The sequence below is a fragment of the Brienomyrus brachyistius genome, chromosome 8 (assembly GCF_023856365.1).
Source record: "Brienomyrus brachyistius isolate T26 chromosome 8, BBRACH_0.4, whole genome shotgun sequence".
NCBI classification, from domain to species: Eukaryota; Metazoa; Chordata; class Actinopteri; order Osteoglossiformes; family Mormyridae; genus Brienomyrus; species Brienomyrus brachyistius.
Genome location: NC_064540.1, coordinates 16,247,264 through 16,260,174, shown reverse-complemented (window position 1 = coordinate 16,260,174; position 12,911 = coordinate 16,247,264). Strand labels below are relative to the sequence as shown.

General features: G+C 41.7%; 1 long non-coding RNA gene across 1 annotated transcript; it reads right to left on the bottom strand.

The window, feature by feature from the left end:
* Nucleotides 1–1,602: 1,602 nt before the first annotated feature.
* On the bottom strand, nucleotides 1,603–6,382 carry LOC125747934 (uncharacterized). The gene is made up of 4 exons (XR_007399406.1): nucleotides 6,252–6,382; nucleotides 5,600–5,713; nucleotides 2,214–2,640; nucleotides 1,603–1,880 (listed from the first exon to the last, which is right to left on the bottom strand). It is a non-coding gene; the product is annotated as an uncharacterized LOC125747934 (long non-coding RNA).
* Between the last annotated feature and the right edge of the window lie 6,529 nt (nucleotides 6,383–12,911).

The window sequence follows — 12,911 nt, the reverse complement described above, 5'->3', positions numbered from 1 at the left end:
TTGGGTTAAACACAGATGTTCCAAACTCTCACCCCAAACCCCCCCATTACCTATATTTCTTCAAAATATATGAAAAAAAAAAAAACATTTCAAAATGCAGGTTATTTATGCGGCATGTGATAGGAAACATTATGAAAAGCATTTAAGTAAAATATCTCTTTTATGATTTGTCTGTAACCAGTTCTACATTCTTTACACAAAACCAAAATTTGATTAAATGTGTCGAGCTTTTACATTTAAAATTAAAATGCGCAAAATAACCATTATAAACGAAGCCGCCCCCTTTGGGACTCTGCGTGACTAATTTCTGAAAACAAGGGGAAAAGCTGCTCTTTATATCTGAAGCTTTGACGGAACAAAGACCTTCCTCCTCTGAATGGTATCTAAAATCAAAACTGGATATTAGGTCAAACAGAGGCTTGAAAAGAGCACGAAATGTCGCCAGCTTTGTTTCTTTTCGGAAATGAAAATTACGCCCAGCTCAGCGCATCCACGTGAAAAAGTAATCAGCAGTTACACTGAATAAGTGATTATGCTGCTTTAAAGCAGCGCAGCGCTCGCGGAGGAAGCCCCCCTGTACTTACTGATCACTTTTTGATAGTGGCAGAGAGGAATTATGGCTCGCGCCTTCATGCAGGACTGCCTCAGCTCAGCAAGATCTGCCTGATTTACACCCAGGAGCAACTTGTTTCAATTCCTTTCAAGAGCAGTCATGTTCTAATTAGTAAGTAGCTGCTTCTGCTTCACTAACGTAAATGATATCTACTCAGCGTTTTCAAGAAGGTAGTTCTGAAGGCCGGTCTCAGCCCGAGAGAGACGCAAACACCTTAGCTGCCATACTGCAGTCCTCTGTGACTTCCCGGATGATTTTGTCCGGCGAAAATCCAGCATCGTCTCTCGCTACTTTGGCTACTGGAGTCTCAGAGTCTGATTTTGAAAGCCTTCCTAGAATCATCTCACTAGGTTTCTCTAGAACCAGTGTGCTGAAAGTCTCTATCTGATGGTTAGACTCAAATTTAATCAAATTCACATTCAACAGTGCAGGTTTGTGTTTTTACGAACTTGAAATAGCACTTTATTCATGCTTAATTAATTATGGCCCCTTTTTGCCTCACATGTGCCTTGGACCGTGTTGTGCAAGAGAAGATGCATCAGAAAATGTGGCTTCCCTTGCCTCATAAAGCTAAAAACGCAAACCACTAAATGATACAAGACAAAAAATAAAGGCCAAAACCAGAAAGTATTTTTCCACAAAACTCTTTGAAAAATATATACAGCATTCTTTCTAAAAAAAAATCTTTTACGTATACAGAAAACACAGCAATTCAGATGAAGTGCAGTGACGTTCACAGCAGAAACAGGCCAGCCCTGGTTTCTCACAGCGCACCCTGGGTAATGGATTCCCAACCACTTAATCAAATCACTTAAATTAAATTGCATTGTCCAATGAATGAATTTAAATAAATAAATATCGTCAAGCAATACATTCACATGATTTTCATTTCTTGATTATGTTTCGGTAATATTTCAATCAAGCCTGATAAAAAGCCGGATAAAAACCAAGGTTGTGATGGAAACATTTTTATATTTTTATTAGTTATATGAATGCACACTGTAATTTTCCGACAACAACCTAAGCAGCAAGCAATTGAATTATAAAAGAACCTATAAAGAATTACCCTAAAAAAGGCTTCGTTCCATGAAGCTTTAACACAATGCAGATATATGCTGCCCCTGTCTGGTTTAAAAGAAAACAGCATCTTTATCATACAGCGACTTTGTATTATAAAACGTCATCTGTAGTGCCCTCTGGTGGTCAGTCATTATAAATCCATCCATCCATCTTCCAACCACTTTCCCTTCATCATTATTGTTATTAGCTGTGAAAGAACAATATAATCAGTGTGGGGGGAGCATTTTACTCAATATAACCTTTACAACACAAAACACGCCACAATGGGTTTCCTGTCTTGAATCAGTGTGCTTTGGGGAATGTAATGAAAGCTGTAACTACCCGCTTCGCAACATTTGAATCCCACAGGCGAGACTTTTCTCTGCAGTTTTTCAAAACACATTTACTCTGAGAAATCAAGCAGGAATATAAATGTGCTTCATAAGGCTCATATAAAGTGAAATATTAATAAGTTCATGACAATGTCAACAATGTCAAGAAACGCAACAATAGCAGGTAATGGGCAGTGTGTGAAGCTCACCAGCAGTCCTGTCTCAGGGGCAGAGGTGGGTAGTTCAGATCCAGACCTTCTCTGAGTTTGTGTCCAGAATGTTCTGTTCCTATACCCCAGGCCTCATCTCTTGTTTCCCATACTTTGCTTCCTGTCCTCTGCCTCCAACAATCCTCCACTCCTGAATCTTCTGCCTGCTCACCTTGTTCTGACTCCCCCATCCAGTCAGCAGCCGTTAGCTCTGAACCTTTCTCCCCGTGGTGTTTTTTCCACTGGACCTGGGGACCATTAAGCAGACCATCCTGGCAGTGGATCCGGTGACCCCCCTTCGTAGTGTGACATCTCTGCATTTTGTCAGACCCTGCAGTTAATAAGATGAGTTGTACGAAGCTCCCAGAGTCTGGAGTAATGATGTGGGCATAGAGACATCAATGAAATTCCACAGGCAGCAGCAAGTCTGCAAGATGGAGAGGAAAGCCCATGAGCTACGAAAAGGCCCACTCTCCCAGAACCCCTCTGAAAGAGACCACAGCGGTTCCACGAGGAACCTCAGATGAGAGCCTTCTGGGCCACTTGGCCACAAAGGACATGCTTCCGGAATACTTCCTAAGGCCCTGACCCCCCCTGGGGCCCAGACTCTGGCAGAGCCGTGTCATGTGGCACTGCTGGCCCGATAATTGGCATCTCCCCACCCGAGAGGGAGGTGTCCACTCAGCCGGGGCCCAGCGCTGATCCACACACCAGCACATTCTCTAGACTTGTCAGGCATCTACCACTTGCCGGCGGCCAAGTGCTGGGAAGCGTGCTACCCTGGCTGCAGGCTAAAGCAGAGCCAACGGGCCTTCCAAGGCCGGCAGGGGGAAAATGGAGGAAGAGCCCAGCAAGCGGCCCTTAGGAGGTGACCAGGGCTCTGTACGGGGGCGCTGCGGGCAGCCATGGCTGATCTGCTAGGCCAGCTCATCGACTTCTCATTTATTCATTTCCCTGCACCAAATCTTCTGTCTGCAGCTACAGTTAGTTTTCTGAGGGGGGGGGGGAAGACTTCTACTTTTTAATAATGCATAATGGTAGATTTTATATATATATGGCATTATTCATTTTGGCATTAAAATTATTACATGAATATTGGCAGAAATGCTTATAAACAATCAAAGAATGTTTGCAAATATCATACATTGAACGATTAAATAAGTAACTGGAGTAACTGGAATAAAGTTCTGCCATGTCTAAAAATTGGAAGTGTCTCAACAATTTTGGTAACAATGATACACAATTGTAAGTAACAATGATACACACCTGTCATGACAACACTGGAAATATTTACCTGTTGAAGCAAAATTATAATTTTACAGTATCACCTCAAGCCTGGGTTAAATCTTCCGATTGTTTTAATCTCAAATGTTAAAAATGTGGACAGTGTGATACATGAGTGGTGGGACATCATTAAAGGCTCCACCATCTGGCAAGTTTTGTGACATTTTTAAGTCGGGAAAGTGCATAAAAAAGACTTGACTGTGGTAGCCATGGAAACAGAGTCAGAGTGTGCGAGTCCTTTGCCACTGCTGCTCTGTGACAGCGCACAAAACAGGAAATCATTACAAAGCACGGGGACGCACACACACACACACACACGCGAGACACGCATGGACACACAAGGGCACGAAACAGGCATGTGTGCGCAGCTGTGTGATATATGCGTATGCACATGAAATCTTGCTTCTCGTTGGATGTCGGACAGAAATGAGGCTTGTGCTATTCACAATGGCCACCCCCTGATGTTTGAGGAACCAAGCATGTGGCCAAAAGGAAGTGCTTTCTCTAATCTGAGGAGTCAGTCGGGGTGGAGAGCTTACCAGGCACGTGGAATCCGGGAAACAGCCGGAATGCTGCAGCTGGCAGTCCCCAGTCTCATTACGGGAGCAGCCACTGCAGCCCAGTGAGGTTGTCTCCCAGTTAATGCGCTGCTCCCACAGTAACTCTCCCATACAGCCGCGTCTATCAGGATGCTCACGTAGTGATGTGTACGTATGATTTATGTGCTCCTGTGGTACAGCACGTGTGCGTACACCTGTGTGTGCGTTAATCATAAAATATTCTTTCTGTTTACTGATGGTCTGGTAGATTAATGTTCTGGTCAGATTTAAAGAAAAAGGTTTTCTGATAATATGTTGGAATATTTACAGGAAATGCGGAGCTTGTACTGATTAAAGGATGAATGTTTCTGATGAAAATCAAAGTCAGATTGAAAACAGCACTGAGAAAAACAAAAAAAGGATGTTTAATGAAGTACTCCCTGTGAATCCAGATGTGTATCGGGGCTCTTACAGACATCCCACTTATTTAAGACTGAATTTATCTTACACCTTCAAAAGGAAAAAAAAAGGTTTCTAACGCAAACTTGCCTGTAGAGGGAGCACTACTCACAACTCACACAGGCGTTTGCTCATTTTCTCCATGCTGCCGATGTACAAAGAGAAGCTGCGGCTCTCCTCACCCCAAACTGTACGAGGATTCTCACGTGCCTTTTGCGGTACACACCCACACGCCAACACGCACACATAGCAGCGCTGTTATGCCCCTACCATGATTTATGTGCCGGCAAAACTCTGGACAAACACCTTTTACTCATAAACTGTTCACATGACATGTCTCCAAGCGATTCTCTCACACTACTTAGCGCTCAAGCGCCACCCTTCCCCACCGATTCTGAAAATACACTTAAGACGGGCGAGCTGGCTGCAGATTAGAGGCGCAGTGTGATGTGAGAAGCCCCGGAGAGACCCCGGTTTGCTCCCTGAGTCCACGGAGACTCGGTGGCCCCTGACTGAGTGTGAACACACACAGCTCTGCCACCTTCCCGCAGAGCGGCACAGCCCAGCTGAAAGGCGCCCGCGGAGGTGCCAGCATTCAGCCAGGTGGAATCTGATTGTGAGAGATGTACCAATTATAAAAGTGGATCATGGAGACAGCTTCTGTTTGGCCTGCCTCTCCTATCGCCCTTCTACAGCTGCTTACTGCAGATGAGAGTCCATCTTACGCCGCACAGTTCTATTTACAAGAAGCAGGTCAATTACGCATGTTTGAACACATTCTGTTTTGTTTGTAATAGCGTCAAACTATTATACAGAATTAGAACACAAAGCTGATATATTCCAGGCTGCAAACAGGCTGTCCGCTGGCATTTTCTGTGAGTCAGTTCAGCCCCATATTGGATTAGAGTAACGCTACAACTTCAATGGCCATAATTTGACGGGATGCAGGCTGCTGTCAGAGCGTTCAGCAGTGCCGTCGAATATAGCATGAGAGATGTGTGTGAGATGGACTGTAATGTTAATGCATTGACTTATTAGTTCAGATGAGGTGCAGCTTATGGCCAGTGTGACACAGCAGAGCGAGGCACAGCTATTTGCACTCACCCCATCCGCCTGCTCACTACAGGATGAAGATCGGCTATTATGCTCTTGCAAAAAGTGAATCTTGAGGATCCCCACTGCTGAATTTCTTTCTCGCCTTTGTACTCCTTTGTGTGCCTTGTGAATAAGAGGGGGGAAAAAAAAATCAATGATGAAACTGACTGACATTTAAAAGACGTGGAAGGATTCCCTGCCACAAAAACAGTAGTTACTGTATGGAAGGCTGCACGGAGATGAGTTCAGGTATCGCTTTGCGTCTCTGCCTGTGCACTCACTGTATGTTTCCCCTTTTTCACTTTAGCCTTCCTGTGCTAAAAATTAGCCTGGAGTGATCAAGTAACCTCATAAGAAGATGCCTGCGGTAACATGAAGGAAAAATACGGATCGAGTCGACACCCAGGCCATCGTCTGGATGTCCTTCAAGGACATTCCATATTTGCAATGACCGCAGCAAAATCAATAAGTCATGGATTGAAATCTCAAGATCATATGAGCACTGAAGTAACAGCTATTGACCCAGATAATTAGGCACTATAATCACAGATAAATCAGAAAATACACCATGTACAATATGTCTAGCCAGGTGAATAAATGTAACTTTCTGAAGTCGTCGATGTCAGAGGATCTCACGGGAGTCACAGTAAACTCTGCTTACTTGCCATGGTTTTTAAGAATATGCAAGATTTTTTTCATTGATACTAACAATACTTATAAAGCTAGTTTAAAAAAAAATCACAAGATGTCCAAAACTGAACCCGGATTCTACTGAAAACTGCAAAAAGTAATCCTCGATATTGTTAATATTATGTTCACAGTGGCCAGTAATATTATTGTGAAAGCCTGTAATCAGCTATTAAATAACTATCAGCTGACAGTGATTGATTGTAGGTTTGCTGGAGGCGCAGCTGGTTTAAGTTCAGAATGAACCAACCAATGCACAGAGTTTCCAAACCTCCATTTTGTTTCGTTTCTGGCCAGCAGCAAATAACTGCAGAAATCTCAGACATTTGGCAAGCTCGTTTATGTCTGCATTCGTCTCAATGACAGCACTAAAAGGCACTCACTGGGGATTATTTTGGGTCTAGACTCATCTGGCCTGGGTCCTAGATCATATTTGGGATTTCCCAACTATAATGAAACATTATACGTCTTGATGGACTATTAACAGCAAAATGATAATTATTATTTTTGTTGTGTGAAACTGTATGGTCATTTATAGCCAGTAGAACACCCCTGTGTTGATATCTGCTGGAGAAGATAGTAATACCACTTAATTACTTTTGAGTGATACTGTAATTTGTGACTTGAGTTGAAGAATTTTCATGTGTCCATTTGTGTAAATTACCCTAAAATAATGCAAATTCTGACATTAAAAATGGCATTCTGTTGTCCTAATCATTTTGTATAACTGTAAAATATGACACATAGCACCAATTAAACGGTGCCAATTAAACTATGTTTTCAGTGTCATATTATCATGATAGCCACAGGAAATGCCTCCTATCAATTGCAGTTTAAATGTCAAAATGAAATGTTTTTCCATGTTTTTTATGCTTGCTTTTAGAAGTATCTAATTGGCTTGTGAAAAAAGTCAGTGGAATATAATAAATAAATAAATAAATTGCATGAACTAATAATAAATGTAAACATTGCGAGTGACGAATTCTCTCAGAACCACAGCACCCTGTTTTCAATTAAACTTGCTGCTTTGTTTTTCAGTGACTAATACAATCATGTAAATTAGGCAGCCCTGTGCTTTAAATCATTTAAAATAAAATACATGTTTTGGACAATATGTGCTGACACACTACTTTAACTCGAAATTATGTGAAATTGTGCATTTTCTGCCAAAAGACCTTATCGAGACCTTAGCAAGCTCGAAGCTGATGAAAGTGATTAAACGGGGAACATAAACCGTACTCTATTTGCAAGATGAAAAGTCAAATTTAACAGTGAATTGCTGAGGTTTTGCAGAGTTTTTCCTTTCATGAAAATTAGTTGTTATCAAGTATCACCTTGATGGGAAATTTAGGCCGGGATATAAACACGCTAGGCATGGTTAGCCTGAACCCACTGTGAGACGTTCTGTGGGTTAGCACATTTCTGTTGAGCAGATCTTCCCTAAAACATCCGGCTATACCTCGGTACATTTCAAACGTATAATAATATAGCAACATCTACCTACTACTGTTAGAGATCTGCTGTAGAGAGCATCCTGACCATGGGCATCACATCATGGTTTGGTAACTGCTCTGTCCAGAACCGGATAACCCTGCAGAGGGTGGTTAGAGCAGCTGAGCTCTGCAGCAGATCTGCCTTGCACTCCCTAGAAGACATTTACAGTAGCCGCTGTAGGACCAGAGCAACAAAAATCTCCAAGGACCCCCACCCCAATAACTCCCTGTTGAACTCAGGCAAATGCTTCTGCAGCCTTACAAACAGAACTGAAAGGTCAAAGAGGGGCTTTTTCGCCCAGGTCAAAAGGCTCCTAAATTAAGTCTCAGTGCCTCTAGGTCTTCCACTGGACTCTACAGTGACTCTTCAGTCACTGTAACAATGATGTAATCCTATGAGTACTGCTTTCATACTGTCTAAATTGTTGGTATATATCTCAGGTCTCTTGCACATTGCACATTATGTACAGCTGAACATTTCATATATTTTTTATTTGATATTGTTATTTTTCTATATTTTGTTATTCAATTTGTTATCATGCTCAGCTGCTCGGAATGACCAGCATTACATTTCACTACTGTACATGTATATATACAACTGTGTACGTGACGAATAATCCTCTTGAATCTTAACTCTACTGCAAATACAGGGTTTGAAATAAATATGCAGCCAGATATTACTTGCCAATACACTGTAACGTGAGAGCAGCAGACATGCTTCTTATATGAGTAAAGATAAGATACTTATAGCATGTTTGCATCGTAGATCTAGTGCTACTAGTGAAACATAATAAAATATCTCGGAAACACTTAATGCCATGTTATTAGTAATTTATAAACACATTCATAATGCATTATAATGCATTCATATAAACAGGGTTATAAACATTTATTAAAAGGCATAACACATTATATCCATGTGTATTATGCTTTATGACTGCCTTATGGAGCTCTCATCTATAGTGTAGATAACTTCATAATGCAGAACACAGCATCCTTAATACGTATACTGAACATTATAATGCATTATGAAGGTATCTATAGTGCATTATAGATGAGAGCTTCATAAAGCATTCATAATGTGTAATGAATGGCTAGAGTATGCCTGTTTATAAATGTTTATAGCTATGTTTATAATGCTTTATGATTGCTTTATTATTTGTTATGTATTTATAAATTATTAAAAACATGGGCTTAAGTAAAGTTTTACCAATTTCTCTGTGGTTTTCACGGGATAATTTCAATCATCTGGCAGATATGTTTTAACCTTTCTGTGTGTACAGGGTTAGGGGGTGACTTGTTTCTGTGACCACTGATTGCTTCTGTTTTTTGTTTAAATTGATCTCACCAGAGCGTCTTTCTCCATACCATTTTTGTGAGTATTGGCACAGCAGTGTGATAAATGAAGTACGACGTAGCTTTATACGTAAGGCACACATCATAAGCTTCCGACACGCATTTGTTCTCTGAACGATCCCACTGTTTGGTGTCCATTCGTTAGTGGAATGAAATGTCGACCCGCTCTGTCGCGGCTCTGCTCGTCGTCTGGTGTTTTCTACGTTGGGCTGGGGGGCATTTCCAGTTCTTTTCAGAGAGAATCCATGGTGCACATCCAGAGTTGGCTCGATTAGGATGCCCTTGGCCCGAGGGAATGCAAATTCTGGAGGTTGGGCCGGTCTCACTGCGCTCGTATAGCTGAGAAAAGTCAGTATCACAGGAAGCAGATGGAAGGCAGCGAATCTGCTAGAATTTTCTCTGACGATGTCTTTTCGTCTGGTATGCACTCGTCGGCCTTCTGTCTTCATTGGTCCAGGAGTGGAAATCAATTCTGAGTAGAAGTAAAACCAAACACATTTAATAGAAAAGAAATACCAGTGCGAGTAGCCTAACGAGATTGATCATACTTTCATAAAAGGGCTGCCAAGTTGGTAAAAGGTGTCACCTTTAAGTTATTGCATTCCTTCAAGTATCAGAAATGTATAAAACTGTATATGAATATCTGTGATTTAGATGTCTAAATATCATCATATCATGATCAGAAATAGATTCCATAGAGAAAAAAATCCCTGTATACATGTTAGCGGTAGCAATAAATGTATTAATTCTAAAAGTATGTTTTCTTTATTGCGAAAACATGTACAATAAAATGTGAGGGGAAAAGTGTCATGAATAATTCATGAAGTTGTATTACTTTGATTCAAATAACTCTGGCAAAGAGAGAAGTGTTTTAATTCTAAGCATCCATTAAAAAACACTGAATGTCAATCATTCAATTAAATGAATCTGTGTGGGTCATCAGGCCATCACACCACTGGCTGGCTGTCACATGGCATGTGGACTTGGGATTACTTGGCATCATTAAATGCATAATGACTCACAAATGCTCACTCACATCATTGCCAAACAACATTTTAACAATTGCATCACATAACTGTAGCAGTTAACAAATGCGGGCACTTGGGCAAATGTGTGCCTAGCTGTGCCACTCTAAAATCATATTTATTAAATGACAATAAACAGTTAAAAAGCCAGTTAAAATTAACATGTAAGTAGATTTGGTCATTCTCATGTGATGTTATTTGTCGAAGTGAATTTAGGGAAAACATTCTTAACAGTGGGTTCAGTTGCTAGTCCAGGGGTCTCCAACTCCAGTCCTGGAAGGCTACAGTCCAGTAGGTTTTCTATCCTACCCGGCTTCTCATGAGCCACACCTGTTCTCAGGTAAATACCAGGAACAGGGCTGACCAATCAGAAGCCAAGTGGGACAGAAAACCTACTGGATAGTAGTTGGAGACTCCTGTGCTAGTCATTAGTATGTTATAACTGAGCATGTTACTGAGAGGGGGGAGGGATTTTGCTGTTGGGGGGGCTTTGGGTGTGATTCCCAGTAGAGAGATCTTAACGACAACCGGTGAAGCAGAACTTCATAAAAAGAAAAGAACAAAATGTTGTATTCATATTACAAAATATCATTTTAATGCCAATGTATAATCATAACCATTTCCTTGTGAAACCAAAGAAGTCTGGCTGTTCAAAGAATGTCTGACAAACTATTATGCAAATGAGCCCCACCCTTAAGTGAATGTAAAGTAACTTAAATGATGAAAGTAACTTCAGTGAAGTAAAACATTTTCTGCCTCCCTGAGCGAAGAGACTTCAATGTATTTCTCATCACCTTCTGTTGAGTAGTTCATTGGATAGTCATGCAGTGTTATTTTGATGCATGATTGATCCCACAAAGTTTATCCTCATGGACCCTGGGGGGGGGGGGGGGGGGGCTCTGATATGTCTCAAAATTGAAAGCGGCGACCCTGGTGATGATTGATAGTTTGAGTGACGAAGGCGGGCATGTCCAGTCACAATGCCATGGTGAGGGAAAAGTGAGATTCCAAAAAGTTTGATTAATGCGTTTTAATGTTTGGGCCAACAGGAGCTGACATGTACGGGACACAATGAGAGTGAAAACTCTGACAGCAAGAGAAACTATAGGAAGCTTACAGAGGTGCTTTTTCCACCGTGATGATGTTCAACCTTTTATTGATGTTTGTTGCACGTGTAGAGCAAAACAACAATGTAAAGCTGTGTAGCCGTCTCATATCCAATATATCATTCCATTAATGTTACTTATATTTCAGTAACGACAAAAGCATTATTTGCCGCCTCACTTCCTAAGCATCAACTTATCAAGAAAATAGTTACTGAACTGAAGGCTCAGGATCCAGATTAACTGAGGCTCAGGGTACAGGTCAAATAGGGCTAGGCCTACATTTGATTGAAATTAGCAACCAATGGAAAATGTTTAGGACTATGTAACAATGTAACAAATCCTTTAATACTGACTATAACATGTATAGTAATGACTAATTTACTGTATGATCTGGTCTGAAATTGAGCTTTGTTAAAAATTTTGGTGAGCAGCTGCCACTGATTCCCAGCTTTCCATTGAGGAGTGGCAAATGCACCGCAGGGCTCAATGGGGACTGTTATTGAAGGCATCCGAGGAAGCCAGGAGAGAATCTGTAGCTTTTACAGTATCAGGTTTACAAATTCCATTGTTCTCTTTCAGACTGACTACACTCCACTATTTGCCAGAACCAAATGCATTGTTAGAAGCATTGTTGGATGAGTGGAGGCTAGGGTTAGAATTATTGTTGAGATTAAGGTTAGGGTTAGGTTGTGATTGCCTCAAGGATTAGAATTAGGGTTCATGTTAGAGTTAAACCATGTACTTCGTGGTATATATTATCATACTATGTGAGGCTAAATTTCTAGCTATATTAATTAATATAAATGCAAATGTGGAATCTCTACCACTAAAGCTAGCTTCCTGTGGGTCTGCAGGTGTCCATGCATCCCCAAGACCTCGGCCCATGCTAGCATTTTTAGCATAGCTGTTAGTAACGCAGGGAGGTGCTACACCACTTTCCCTCCCATTTACTAGCCATGCTAGCCCACTGAGGCCAAGATACACGCTAAGCTGGCTTCCCTACCCTAAATACACCCATATGGGGCTTAGAGCACAATGGCCCTGCTGTGGGAAGTGGGCCAGTAAGAAAGAAAGCATCAGACCCTCTGTTACATAGCAGCTGAGGCATTTCATCCCACTGCTCTGTTGGCGCTGTTAGGTATTCACCATGAGATTCCCTTTCCCGGGGGGTGGGGGGGGGGTTCAACTTCCAGCTTGGTTGGCACCGTTAGATATCCACTGCGAGACTTCATACCCCGAGGTGCGACACATTATTCTCTGTAGCTGGAGATATGGGGAAGGGAGCTGACCCGCAGCTTGACTGGCACTGTGAGGTATCCACTGTGCGACTTCCTTTCAGCAGAGCCATTGGGAGAGAGATTTACATTTGCAGCTTCATTGGCATCGTTTGTTAGTCACTGCAAGACCCCGCACTCCGAGGTGCGGAAAATTATTCTCTGCAGAGGGAAGACTTGACCCACAGCCTGGTTGTCACTGTTAGGTTAACCACTGTGAGTCTATCTCTAACCTTGAACCTAAGCCTAACCCTAACCCTAAGCCTAACACTAAGCCTAAAACTAAGCCTAACCATAACACCCGCATTAACCCTTCAGAAAACCCTGACCCAAGATCGTACCCTTGCCATTATTGCAACCCTAACCCTAACCATCAAAAG